The sequence below is a fragment of the Triturus cristatus genome, chromosome 10 (assembly GCF_964204655.1).
Source record: "Triturus cristatus chromosome 10, aTriCri1.1, whole genome shotgun sequence".
NCBI classification, from domain to species: domain Eukaryota; kingdom Metazoa; phylum Chordata; class Amphibia; order Caudata; family Salamandridae; genus Triturus; species Triturus cristatus.
In genome coordinates, this window is record NC_140593.1 from 856,020,494 (window position 1) to 856,034,539 (window position 14,046).

At 46.9% G+C, this 14,046-nt stretch overlaps 7 non-coding genes across 7 annotated transcripts; all 7 read right to left on the reverse strand.

The window, feature by feature from the left end:
- Positions 1–1,289: 1,289 nt before the first annotated feature.
- On the reverse strand, positions 1,290–1,362 carry TRNAV-AAC (transfer RNA valine (anticodon AAC)). Its single transcript has one exon. It is a non-coding gene; the product is annotated as a tRNA-Val (tRNA).
- Positions 1,363–3,727: 2,365 nt separating this feature from the next.
- TRNAL-CAA (transfer RNA leucine (anticodon CAA)) lies at positions 3,728–3,839 on the reverse strand. Its single transcript has 2 exons — positions 3,802–3,839; positions 3,728–3,773 (listed from the first exon to the last, which is right to left on the reverse strand). It is a non-coding gene; the product is annotated as a tRNA-Leu (tRNA).
- Positions 3,840–4,127: 288 nt separating this feature from the next.
- On the reverse strand, positions 4,128–4,200 carry TRNAV-AAC (transfer RNA valine (anticodon AAC)). The gene has a single exon. It is a non-coding gene; the product is annotated as a tRNA-Val (tRNA).
- A 2,365-nt stretch (positions 4,201–6,565) lies between these two features.
- TRNAL-CAA (transfer RNA leucine (anticodon CAA)) lies at positions 6,566–6,677 on the reverse strand. The gene is made up of 2 exons: positions 6,640–6,677; positions 6,566–6,611 (listed from the first exon to the last, which is right to left on the reverse strand). It is a non-coding gene; the product is annotated as a tRNA-Leu (tRNA).
- A 288-nt stretch (positions 6,678–6,965) lies between these two features.
- Positions 6,966–7,038, reverse strand: TRNAV-AAC (transfer RNA valine (anticodon AAC)). Its single transcript has one exon. It is a non-coding gene; the product is annotated as a tRNA-Val (tRNA).
- Positions 7,039–9,802: 2,764 nt separating this feature from the next.
- Positions 9,803–9,875, reverse strand: TRNAV-AAC (transfer RNA valine (anticodon AAC)). Its single transcript has one exon. It is a non-coding gene; the product is annotated as a tRNA-Val (tRNA).
- Positions 9,876–12,640: 2,765 nt separating this feature from the next.
- TRNAV-AAC (transfer RNA valine (anticodon AAC)) lies at positions 12,641–12,713 on the reverse strand. Its single transcript has one exon. It is a non-coding gene; the product is annotated as a tRNA-Val (tRNA).
- Positions 12,714–14,046: the final 1,333 nt, after the last annotated feature.

Sequence of the window (14,046 nt, forward strand, 5' to 3'; positions counted from 1 at the left end):
AACAAAGCAGGGCTATTTGGCTGCTCTCTCTCTATGTGAACCACAAAAAGTCATGTTTTCTCTCAAGGTGTTGTTTTTTTCACTCTTGCAAGGAAGGGATCAGTCGATATCCTAGCTGCCAGAGAGCAGAAAAAAGGCGCTGATGAGAACTGCAGGCACTTTCTGGCACTTGTACTCCTCTGCAAGTCCTGGACACTTGCCCCATAGACTTCCACCCCAGATGCAAGGGAGGGCCTGCCAATTCTTGCTCCTAAGACAGAGGCATTTGATTCTTGGATTCAAACACGCTCACTCAGCGCTCGATCAGGCTCGATCAGGCGAGATTTATATGAGTGGCTCGCAGGACTGAAACACTAACCTGGGAGCCCCAGGGTGGCTGAATTCCCAGGATGGCCATTTTTGGGCAAGTCACCTCCTTTCCTCCTGCCTCAATCTAGAATTGGCTGCAAATCACAAGATAGAGTTCAATGTCCGTGTGTACTGCCTACTCCCAGATACCTCTCTGTCTTCCTTATGTAAATTAAAATTCGCAAGGGGGGACCAATGACAATCTGCTCCTCCCACATAACCAGGAAGCCCTGTTGAACATGTCTGCCTGTGTTGTTGCAGGGACAGTGCCTTCTCCGCCCAAAAGGTGGCAGGAGAGCCTCACAACAAAGATGGGATCAACTGCTTAATGAGAAACCAGCACGGCAGTTTGTGTGATGGAGTGCAAATTTAACTGAAGGTGTGCCTGAGGTGTCCCTTCCAGGAATACATGGAATTGTGATTGAGGGCCCAGCCTGATCGTTGCTGGATTTCTCGTCATATGTTACAGGTCCGTGCAAAGATTGTGGTGTGTGGGAATGCACTGAAAAAAACAGGACGATTTAAGGGTGTAAAAGAAACCTGTCAGAAGTGGGATTTGAACCCACGCCTCCATGAGGAGACCAGAAGTCTCAGTTGCACTGAAGATCAAGCTCTCTTGAGTCTGGTGCCTTAGACCACTCGGCCATCCTGACAGCCCTGGGTGTGCACAGATCTGACTCTTCTGACTGCACCTGCCAATGTTTGCACTTACAACGTTCACAGCAATGTCACAAGTGTAAAGACCCCACAATACAACATGGCATGACAAAAAAAAAGCTAGGCACAAGAGCGACCACTGATGGATGCGGATTACTTTGTTTCGTCTTGCAAAAGTAAAGGAAGTTTCCCATGGCTCGCTGGGTTCAAGGACCGCCTCTTCTTAAGCTTGCATTGAGATAATAAGGTTTTAGAGGGTGCACATAAAAGCAGCTCATGCACAGTGTTTCTGCCCGGTCTCGAACCGGGGACCTTTCGCGTGTTAGGCGAACGTGATGACCACTACACTACAGAAACTCACTTGCTGTGTTTTACTGTTAGAGCAAGGTTCCTCTCAAGGGTTCTCTCTACTTCTATTCTGCTGTATCAGCAGCCACTCAGAAAGCGAGGAACAAGTGTGAAAACTGCAGAGATATCAGCCAACATACTTGCAATTAGACGTATTAAAAATTGACTTATGCAGGCATCGACAGACAAATATCTGATGCCTAAATGCCAGCAAGTACAGCTTGGGAAAGCATCACCTGGGACACACACAGACTAAGCATGAAGGCAGAAAAAGCACGGTGATCCATGTTTCTTATGAGGTTCAAAATATTTTGTGCAACAATGCGGCGAGTGTAATGAGAAATAGTCAGGCATTGTGAGTTTTGAGTAGGATTCGTATGTTTACCTCTGAAAAAGGGCTCGTCCGGGATTTGAACCCGGGACCTCTCGCACCCTAATCGAGAATCATACCCCTAGACCAACGAGCCGAGGCACACAAGAGTCGCCTTTCGCACCGGCTCCGGGGGTTATTGGCAGCGAGTTAGTGAATGCTTCACCCAAAGCAAGCAACTGCACATGCTGCTCTCTTCTGCAATATGGTTGCTGTCTTTTCCATGGCCGTCATCGAACAAGAAATGAAAATGCCTCTATCCTTCAGATTTTTTGTTTGTTCTAGGTGTATGCTCTCGGTGAGGTCAATAAAACCATTTCTGCTCTCATGCCTTGCTTTCATGAAGTAGGCCCAACCTTCAGTACACAAGGACGTGCAAACGAATAGCGCAAACTATCGTCACTTCTCTTTTTGAGCTGTCACTGATACCCCTGGAGCACAGTACGTCACGCTGGTGAGGGATAGACAGCTTCCATTATCTCAGATTTCCTATAAATTGAGAGAGTAAATGCAAACTGTGTGAAAAACAGAAAACTGCTCTTTCTGCCCGGTCTCGAACCAGGGACCTTTCGCGTGTAAAGCGAACGTGATAACCACTACACTACAGAAACAGACACGCTTGCAGGAATCTTCTTGGCATGTAGTGGGCTGGAATGCACAGACCAAGGGCCAATGTCCATGAAGCTCAAAGTTGGACCCTCCTTACCCGATCTCTTTCTTTGGAAGAAAGGAACGAGGACCCCTTTTATTCCAAAAGGCGATTTTAAAACCATACCTGAAACCACACTAGAAAAACACTTTGCATTTAATTTTCCTACACTGATGGTCCACCCCAGAAAAGCAGTTGCAAAGAAGTCCGGCACTGAAATTCTATACGCCAAAAGTGGGAAATAGCGTAGAGGGAAAGGAACTTTCTCACCATACACGCCGTCTTATAGCATTGAAAAGAAGAAATGGCCCTATATAATAAGAAGCCTAAAAATAATTCCACAGCATGGGCTCGTCCGGGATTTGAATCCGGGACCTCTCGCACCCGAAGCGAGAATCATACCCCTAGACCAACGAGCCTGATTCCCCAGTTGGCATTTTAAGCAATTTCTGATGCGTCTTTCAGAAACAAAGCAGGGCTATTTGGCTGCTCTCTCTCTATGTGAACCACAAAAAGTCATGTTTTCTCTCAAGGTGTTGTTTTTTTCACTCTTGCAAGGAAGGGATCAGTCGATATCCTAGCTGCCAGAGAGCAGAAAAAAGGCGCTGATGAGAACTGTGGCACTTTCTGGCACTTGTACTCCTCTGCAAGTCCTGGACACTTGCCCCATAGACTTCCACCCCAGATGCAAGGGAGGGCTTGCCAATTCTTGCTCCTAAGACAGAGGCATTTGATTCTTGGATTCAAACACGCTCACTCAGCGCTCGATCAGGCTCGATCAGGCGAGATTTATATGAGTGGCTCGCAGGACTGAAACACTAACCTGGGAGCCCCAGGGTGGCTAAATTCCCAGGATGGCCATTTTTGGGCAAGTCACCTCCTTTCCTCCTGCCTCAATCTAGAATTGGCTGCAAATCACAAGATAGAGTTCAATGTCCGTGTGTACTGCCTACTCCCAGATACCTCTCTGTCTTCCTTATGTAAATTAAAATTCGCAAGGGGGGACCAATGACAATCTGCTCCTCCCACATAACCAGGAAGCCCTGTTGAACATGTCTGCCTGTGTTGTTGCAGGGACAGTGCCTTCTCTGCCCAAAAGGTGGCAGGAGAGCCTCACAACAAAGATGGGATCAACTGCTTAATGAGAAACCAGCACGGCAGTTTGTGTGATGGAGTGCAAATTTAACGGAAGGTGTGCCTGAGGTGTCCCTTCCAGGAATACATGGAATTGTGATTGAGGGCCCAGCCTGATCGTTGGTGGATTTCTCGTCATATGTTACAGGTCCGTGCAAAGATTGTGGTGTGTGGGGAATGCACTGCAAAAAACAGGAAGATTTAAGGGTGTAAAAGAAACCTGTCAGAAGTGGGATTTGAACCCACGCCTCCATGAGGAGACCAGAAGTCTCAGTTGCACTGAAGATCAAGCTCTCTTGAGTCTGGCGCCTTAGACCACTCGGCCATCCTGACAGCCCTGGGTGTGCACAGATCTGACTCTTCTGACTGCACCTGCCAATGTTTGCACTTACAACGTTCACAGCAATGTCACAAGTGTAAAGACCCCACAATACAACATGGCATGACAAAAAAAAAGCTAGGCACAAGAGCGACCACTGATGGATGCGGATTACTTTGTTTCGTCTTGCAAAAGTAAAGGAAGTTTCCCATGGCTCGCTGGGTTCAAGGACCGCCTCTTCTTAAGCTTGCATTGAGATAATAGAGTTTTAGAGGGTGCACATAAAAGCAGCTCATGCACAGTGTTTCTGCCCGGTCTCGAACCGGGGACCTTTCGCGTGTTAGGCGAACGTGATGACCACTGCACTACAGAAACTCACTTGCTGTGTTTTAATGTTAGAGCAAGGTTCCTCTCAAGGGTTCTCTCTACTTCTATTCTGCTGTATCAGCAGCCACTCAGAAAGCGAGGAGCAAGTGTGAAAACTGCAGAGATATCAGCCAACATACATGCAATTAGACGTATTAAAAATTGACTTATGCAGGCATCGACAGACAAATATCTGATGCCTAAATGCCAGCAAGTACAGCTTGGGAAAGCATCACCTGGGACACACACAGACTAAGCATGAAGGCAGAAAAAGCACGGTGATCCATGTTTCTTATGAGGTTCAAAATATTTTGTGCAACAATGCGGCGAGTGTAATGAGAAATAGTCAGGCATTGTGAGTTTTGAGTAGGATTCGTATGTTTACCTCTGAAAAAGGGCTCGTCCGGGATTTGAACCCGGGACCTCTCGCACCCTAATCGAGAATCATACCCCTAGACCAACGAGCCGAGGCACACAAGAGTTGCCTTTCGCACCGGCTCCGGGGGTTATTGGCAGCGAGTTAGTGAATGCTTCACCCAAAGCAAGCAACTGCACATGCTGCTCTCTTCTGCAATATGGTTGCTGTCTTTTCCATGGCCGTCATCGAACAAGAAATGAAAATGCCTCTATCCTTCAGACATTTTGTTTGTTCTAGGTGTATGCTCTCAGTGAGGTCAATAAAACCATTTCTGCTCTCATGCCTTGCTTTCATGAATTAGGCCCAACCTTCAGTACACAAGGACGTGCAAACGAATAGCGCAAACTATCGTCACTTCTCTTTTTGAGCTGTCACTGATACCCCTGGAGCACAGTACGTCACGCTGGTGAGGGATAGACAGCTTCCATTATCTCAGCTTTCCTATAAATTGAGAGAGTAAATGCAAACTGTGTGAAAAACAGAAAACTGCTCTTTGTGCCCGGTCTCGAACCAGGGACCTTTCGCGTGTAAAGCGAACGTTATAACCACTACACTACAGAAACAGACACGCTTGCAGGAATCTTCTTGGCATGTAGTGGGCTGGAATGCACAGACCAAGGGCCAATGTCCATGAAGCTCAAAGTTGGACCCTCCTTACCCGATCTCTTTCTTTGGAAGAAAGGAACGAGGACCCCTTTTATTCCAAAAGGCGATTTTAAAACCATACCTGAAACCACACTAGAAAAACACTTTGCATTTAATTTTCCTACACTGATGGTCCACCCCAGAAAAGCAGTTGCAAAGAAGTCCGGCACTGAAATTCTATACGCCAAAAGTGGGAAATAGCGTAGAGGGAAAGGAACTTTCTCACCATACACGGCGTCTTATAGCATTGAAAAGAAGAAATGGCCCTATATAATAAGAAGCCTAAAAATAATTCCACAGCATGGGCTCGTCCGGGATTTGAATCCGGGACCTCTCGCACCCGAAGCGAGAATCATACCCCTAGACCAACGAGCCTGATTCCCCAGTTGGCATTTTAAGCAATTTCTGATGCGTCTTTCAGAAACAAAGCAGGGCTATTTGGCTGCTCTCTCTCTATGTGAACCACAAAAAGTCATGTTTTCTCTCAAGGTGTTGTTTTTTTCACTCTTGCAAGGAAGGGATCAGTCGATATCCTAGCTGCCAGAGAGCAGAAAAAAGGCGCTGATGAGAACTGTGGCACTTTCTGGCACTTGTACCCCTCTGCAAGTCCTGGACACTTGCCCCATAGACTTCCACCCCAGATGCAAGGGAGGGCTTGCCAATTCTTGCTCCTAAGACAGAGGCATTTGATTCTTGGATTCAAACACGCTCACTCAGCGCTCGATCAGGCTCGATCAGGCGAGATTTATATGAGTGGCTCGCAGGACTGAAACACTAACCTGGGAGCCCCAGGGTGGCTAAATTCCCAGGATGGCCATTTTTGGGCAAGTCACCTCCTTTCCTCCTGCCTCAATCTAGAATTGGCTGCAAATCACAAGATAGAGTTCAATGTCCGTGTGTACTGCCTACTCCCAGATACCTCTCTGTCTTCCTTATGTAAATTAAAATTCGCAAGGGGGGACCAATGACAATCTGCTCCTCCCACATAACCAGGAAGCCCTGTTGAACATGTCTGCCTGTGTTGTTGCAGGGACAGTGCCTTCTCTGCCCAAAAGGTGGCAGGAGAGCCTCACAACAAAGATGGGATCAACTGCTTAATGAGAAACCAGCACGGCAGTTTGTGTGATGGAGTGCAAATTTAACGGAAGGTGTGCCTGAGGTGTCCCTTCCAGGAATACATGGAATTGTGATTGAGGGCCCAGCCTGATCGTTGGTGGATTTCTCGTCATATGTTACAGGTCCGTGCAAAGATTGTGGTGTGTGGGGAATGCACTGCAAAAAACAGGAAGATTTAAGGGTGTAAAAGAAACCTGTCAGAAGTGGGATTTGAACCCACGCCTCCATGAGGAGACCAGAAGTCTCAGTTGCACTGAAGATCAAGCTCTCTTGAGTCTGGCGCCTTAGACCACTCGGCCATCCTGACAGCCCTGGGTGTGCACAGATCTGACTCTTCTGACTGCACCTGCCAATGTTTGCACTTACAACGTTCACAGCAATGTCACAAGTGTAAAGACCCCACAATACAACATGGCATGACAAAAAAAAAGCTAGGCACAAGAGCGACCACTGATGGATGCGGATTACTTTGTTTCGTCTTGCAAAAGTAAAGGAAGTTTCCCATGGCTCGCTGGGTTCAAGGACCGCCTCTTCTTAAGCTTGCATTGAGATAATAGAGTTTTAGAGGGTGCACATAAAAGCAGCTCATGCACAGTGTTTCTGCCCGGTCTCGAACCGGGGACCTTTCGCGTGTTAGGCGAACGTGATGACCACTGCACTACAGAAACTCACTTGCTGTGTTTTAATGTTAGAGCAAGGTTCCTCTCAAGGGTTCTCTCTACTTCTATTCTGCTGTATCAGCAGCCACTCAGAAAGCGAGGAGCAAGTGTGAAAACTGCAGAGATATCAGCCAACATACATGCAATTAGACGTATTAAAAATTGACTTATGCAGGCATCGACAGACAAATATCTGATGCCTAAATGCCAGCAAGTACAGCTTGGGAAAGCATCACCTGGGACACACACAGACTAAGCATGAAGGCAGAAAAAGCACGGTGATCCATGTTTCTTATGAGGTTCAAAATATTTTGTGCAACAATGCGGCGAGTGTAATGAGAAATAGTCAGGCATTGTGAGTTTTGAGTAGGATTCGTATGTTTACCTCTGAAAAAGGGCTCGTCCGGGATTTGAACCCGGGACCTCTCGCACCCTAATCGAGAATCATACCCCTAGACCAACGAGCCGAGGAACACAAGAGTTGCCTTTCGCACCGGCTCCGGGGGTTATTGGCAGCGAGTTAGTGAATGCTTCACCCAAAGCAAGCAACTGCACATGCTGCTCTCTTCTGCAATATGGTTGCTGTCTTTTCCATGGCCGTCATCGAACAAGAAATGAAAATGCCTCTATCCTTCAGACATTTTGTTTGTTCTAGGTGTATGCTCTCAGTGAGGTCAATAAAACCATTTCTGCTCTCATGCCTTGCTTTCATGAATTAGGCCCAACCTTCAGTACACAAGGACGTGCAAACGAATAGCGCAAACTATCGTCACTTCTCTTTTTGAGCTGTCACTGATACCCCTGGAGCACAGTACGTCACGCTGGTGAGGGATAGACAGCTTCCATTATCTCAGCTTTCCTATAAATTGAGAGAGTAAATGCAAACTGTGTGAAAAACAGAAAACTGCTCTTTGTGCCCGGTCTCGAACCAGGGACCTTTCGCGTGTAAAGCGAACGTTATAACCACTACACTACAGAAACAGACACGCTTGCAGGAATCTTCTTGGCATGTAGTGGGCTGGAATGCACAGACCAAGGGCCAATGTCCATGAAGCTCAAAGTTGGACCCTCCTTACCCGATCTCTTTCTTTGGAAGAAAGGAACGAGGACCCCTTTTATTCCAAAAGGCGATTTTAAAACCATACCTGAAACCACACTAGAAAAACACTTTGCATTTAATTTTCCTACACTGATGGTCCACCCCAGAAAAGCAGTTGCAAAGAAGTCCGGCACTGAAATTCTATACGCCAAAAGTGGGAAATAGCGTAGAGGGAAAGGAACTTTCTCACCATACACGGCGTCTTATAGCATTGAAAAGAAGAAATGGCCCTATATAATAAGAAGCCTAAAAATAATTCCACAGCATGGGCTCGTCTGGGATTTGAATCCGGGACCTCTCGCACCCGAAGCGAGAATCATACCCCTAGACCAACGAGCCTGATTCCCCAGTTGGCATTTTAAGCAATTTCTGATGCGTCTTTCAGAAACAAAGCAGGGCTATTTGGCTGCTCTCTCTCTATGTGAACCACAAAAAGTCATGTTTTCTCTCAAGGTGTTGTTTTTTTCACTCTTGCAAGGAAGGGATCAGTCGATATCCTAGCTGCCAGAGAGCAGAAAAAAGGCGCTGATGAGAACTGTGGCACTTTCTGGCACTTGTACTCCTCTGCAAGTCCTGGACACTTGCCCCATAGACTTCCACCCCAGATGCAAGGGAGGGCTTGCCAATTCTTGCTCCTAAGACAGAGGCATTTGATTCTTGGATTCAAACACGCTCACTCAGCGCTCGATCAGGCTCGATCAGGCGAGATTTATATGAGTGGCTCGCAGGACTGAAACACTAACCTGGGAGCCCCAGGGTGGCTAAATTCCCAGGATGGCCATTTTTGGGCAAGTCACCTCCTTTCCTCCTGCCTCAATCTAAAATTGGCTGCAAATCACAAGATAGAGTTCAATGTCCGTGTGTACTGCCTACTCCCAGATACCTCTCTGTCTTCCTTATGTAAATTAAAATTCGCAAGGGGGGACCAATGACAATCTGCTCCTCCCACATAACCAGGAAGCCCTGTTGAACATGTCTGCCTGTGTTGTTGCAGGGACAGTGCCTTCTCCGCCCAAAAGGTGGCAGGAGAGCCTCACAACAAAGATGGGATCAACTGCTTAATGAGAAACCAGCACGGCAGTTTGTGTGATGGAGTGCAAATTTAACTGAAGGTGTGCCTGAGGTGTCCCTTCCAGGAATACATGGAATTGTGATTGAGGGCCCAGCCTGATCGTTGCTGGATTTCTCGTCATATGTTACAGGTCCGTGCAAAGATTGTGGTGTGTGGGAATGCACTGAAAAAAACAGGACGATTTAAGGGTGTAAAAGAAACCTGTCAGAAGTGGGATTTGAACCCACGCCTCCATGAGGAGACCAGAAGTCTCAGTTGCACTGAAGATCAAGCTCTCTTGAGTCTGGTGCCTTAGACCACTCGGCCATCCTGACAGCCCTGGGTGTGCACAGATCTGACTCTTCTGACTGCACCTGCCAATGTTTGCACTTACAACGTTCACAGCAATGTCACAAGTGTAAAGACCCCACAATACAACATGGCATGACAAAAAAAAAGCTAGGCACAAGAGCGACCACTGATGGATGCGGATTACTTTGTTTCGTCTTGCAAAAGTAAAGGAAGTTTCCCATGGCTCGCTGGGTTCAAGGACCGCCTCTTCTTAAGCTTGCATTGAGATAATAAGGTTTTAGAGGGTGCACATAAAAGCAGCTCATGCACAGTGTTTCTGCCCGGTCTCGAACCGGGGACCTTTCGCGTGTTAGGCGAACGTGATGACCACTACACTACAGAAACTCACTTGCTGTGTTTTACTGTTAGAGCAAGGTTCCTCTCAAGGGTTCTCTCTACTTCTATTCTGCTGTATCAGCAGCCACTCAGAAAGCGAGGAACAAGTGTGAAAACTGCAGAGATATCAGCCAACATACTTGCAATTAGACGTATTAAAAATTGACTTATGCAGGCATCGACAGACAAATATCTGATGCCTAAATGCCAGCAAGTACAGCTTGGGAAAGCATCACCTGGGACACACACAGACTAAGCATGAAGGCAGAAAAAGCACGGTGATCCATGTTTCTTATGAGGTTCAAAATATTTTGTGCAACAATGCGGCGAGTGTAATGAGAAATAGTCAGGCATTGTGAGTTTTGAGTAGGATTCGTATGTTTACCTCTGAAAAAGGGCTCGTCCGGGATTTGAACCCGGGACCTCTCGCACCCTAATCGAGAATCATACCCCTAGACCAACGAGCCGAGGCACACAAGAGTCGCCTTTCGCACCGGCTCCGGGGGTTATTGGCAGCGAGTTAGTGAATGCTTCACCCAAAGCAAGCAACTGCACATGCTGCTCTCTTCTGCAATATGGTTGCTGTCTTTTCCATGGCCGTCATCGAACAAGAAATGAAAATGCCTCTATCCTTCAGATTTTTTGTTTGTTCTAGGTGTATGCTCTCGGTGAGGTCAATAAAACCATTTCTGCTCTCATGCCTTGCTTTCATGAAGTAGGCCCAACCTTCAGTACACAAGGACGTGCAAACGAATAGCGCAAACTATCGTCACTTCTCTTTTTGAGCTGTCACTGATACCCCTGGAGCACAGTACGTCACGCTGGTGAGGGATAGACAGCTTCCATTATCTCAGCTTTCCTATAAATTGAGAGAGTAAATGCAAACTGTGTGAAAAACAGAAAACTGCTCTTTCTGCCCGGTCTCGAACCAGGGACCTTTCGCGTGTAAAGCGAACGTGATAACCACTACACTACAGAAACAGACACGCTTGCAGGAATCTTCTTGGCATGTAGTGGGCTGGAATGCACAGACCAAGGGCCAATGTCCATGAAGCTCAAAGTTGGACCCTCCTTACCCGATCTCTTTCTTTGGAAGAAAGAAACGAGGACCCCTTTTATTCCAAAAGGCGATTTTAAAACCATACCTGAAACCACACTAGAAAAACACTTTGCATTTAATTTTCCTACACTGATGGTCCACCCCAGAAAAGCAGTTGCAAAGAAGTCCGGCACTGAAATTCTATACGCCAAAAGTGGGAAATAGCGTAGAGGGAAAGGAACTTTCTCACCATACACGCCGTCTTATAGCATTGAAAAGAAGAAATGGCCCTATATAATAAGAAGCCTAAAAAGAATTCCACAGCATGGGCTCGTCCGGGATTTGAATCCGGGACCTCTCGCACCCGAAGCGAGAATCATACCCCTAGACCAACGAGCCTGATTCCCCAGTTGGCATTTTAAGCAATTTCTGATGCGTCTTTCAGAAACAAAGCAGGGCTATTTGGCTGCTCTCTCTCTATGTGAACCACAAAAAGTCATGTTTTCTCTCAAGGTGTTGTTTTTTTCACTCTTGCAAGGAAGGGATCAGTCGATATCCTAGCTGCCAGAGAGCAGAAAAAAGGCGCTGATGAGAACTGCAGGCACTTTCTGGCACTTGTACTCCTCTGCAAGTCCTGGACACTTGCCCCATAGACTTCCACCCCAGATGCAAGGGAGGGCCTGCCAATTCTTGCTCCTAAGACAGAGGCATTTGATTCTTGGATTCAAACACGCTCACTCAGCGCTCGATCAGGCTCGATCAGGCGAGATTTATATGAGTGGCTCGCAGGACTGAAACACTAACCTGGGAGCCCCAGGGTGGCTGAATTCCCAGGATGGCCATTTTTGGGCAAGTCACCTCCTTTCCTCCTGCCTCAATCTAGAATTGGCTGCAAATCACAAGATAGAGTTCAATGTCCGTGTGTACTGCCTACTCCCAGATACCTCTCTGTCTTCCTTATGTAAATTAAAATTCGCAAGGGGGGACCAATGACAATCTGCTCCTCCCACATAACCAGGAAGCCCTGTTGAACATGTCTGCCTGTGTTGTTGCAGGGACAGTGCCTTCTCCGCCCAAAAGGTGGCAGGAGAGCCTCACAACAAAGATGGGATCAACTGCTTAATGAGAAACCAGCACGGCAGTTTGTGTGATGGAGTGCAAATTTAACTGAAGGTGTGCCTGAGGTGTCCCTTCCAGGAATACATGGAATTGTGATTGAGGGCCCAGCCTGATCGTTGCTGGATTTCTCGTCATATGTTACAGGTCCGTGCAAAGATTGTGGTGTGTGGGAATGCACTGAAAAAAACAGGACGATTTAAGGGTGTAAAAGAAACCTGTCAGAAGTGGGATTTGAACCCACGCCTCCATGAGGAGACCAGAAGTCTCAGTTGCACTGAAGATCAAGCTCTCTTGAGTCTGGTGCCTTAGACCACTCGGCCATCCTGACAGCCCTGGGTGTGCACAGATCTGACTCTTCTGACTGCACCTGCCAATGTTTGCACTTACAACGTTCACAGCAATGTCACAAGTGTAAAGACCCCACAATACAACATGGCATGACAAAAAAAAAGCTAGGCACAAGAGCGACCACTGATGGATGCGGATTACTTTGTTTCGTCTTGCAAAAGTAAAGGAAGTTTCCCATGGCTCGCTGGGTTCAAGGACCGCCTCTTCTTAAGCTTGCATTGAGATAATAAGGTTTTAGAGGGTGCACATAAAAGCAGCTCATGCACAGTGTTTCTGCCCGGTCTCGAACCGGGGACCTTTCGCGTGTTAGGCGAACGTGATGACCACTACACTACAGAAACTCACTTGCTGTGTTTTACTGTTAGAGCAAGGTTCCTCTCAAGGGTTCTCTCTACTTCTATTCTGCTGTATCAGCAGCCACTCAGAAAGCGAGGAACAAGTGTGAAAACTGCAGAGATATCAGCCAACATACTTGCAATTAGACGTATTAAAAATTGACTTATGCAGGCATCGACAGACAAATATCTGATGCCTAAATGCCAGCAAGTACAGCTTGGGAAAGCATCACCTGGGACACACACAGACTAAGCATGAAGGCAGAAAAAGCACGGTGATCCATGTTTCTTATGAGGTTCAAAATATTTTGTGCAACAATGCGGCGAGTGTAATGAGAAATAGTCAGGCATTGTGAGTTTTGAGTAGGATTCGTATGTTTACCTCTGAAAAAGGGCTCGTCCGGGATTTGAACCCGGGACCTCTCGCACCCTAATCGAGAATCATACCCCTAGACCAACGAGCCGAGGCACACAAGAGTCGCCTTTCGCACCGGCTCCGGGGGTTATTGGCAGCGAGTTAGTGAATGCTTCACCCAAAGCAAGCAACTGCACATGCTGCTCTCTTCTGCAATATGGTTGCTGTCTTTTCCATGGCCGTCATCGAACAAGAAATGAAAATGCCTCTATCCTTCAGATTTTTTGTTTGTTCTAGGTGTATGCTCTCGGTGAGGTCAATAAAACCATTTCTGCTCTCATGCCTTGCTTTCATGAAGTAGGCCCAACCTTCAGTACACAAGGACGTGCAAACGAATAGCGCAAACTATCGTCACTTCTCTTTTTGAGCTGTCACTGATACCCCTGGAGCACAGTACGTCACGCTGGTGAGGGATAGACAGCTTCCATTATCTCAGATTTCCTATAAATTGAGAGAGTAAATGCAAACTGTGTGAAAAACAGAAAACTGCTCTTTCTGCCCGGTCTCGAACCAGGGACCTTTCGCGTGTAAAGCGAACGTGATAACCACTACACTACAGAAACAGACACGCTTGCAGGAATCTTCTTGGCATGTAGTGGGCTGGAATGCACAGACCAAGGGCCAATGTCCATGAAGCTCAAAGTTGGACCCTCCTTACCCGATCTCTTTCTTTGGAAGAAAGGAACGAGGACCCCTTTTATTCCAAAAGGCGATTTTAAAACCATACCTGAAACCACACTAGAAAAACACTTTGCATTTAATTTTCCTACACTGATGGTCCACCCCAGAAAAGCAGTTGCAAAGAAGTCCGGCACTGAAATTCTATACGCCAAAAGTGGGAAATAGCGTAGAGGGAAAGGAACTTTCTCACCATACACGCCGTCTTATAGCATTGAAAAGAAGAAATGGCCCTATATAATAAGA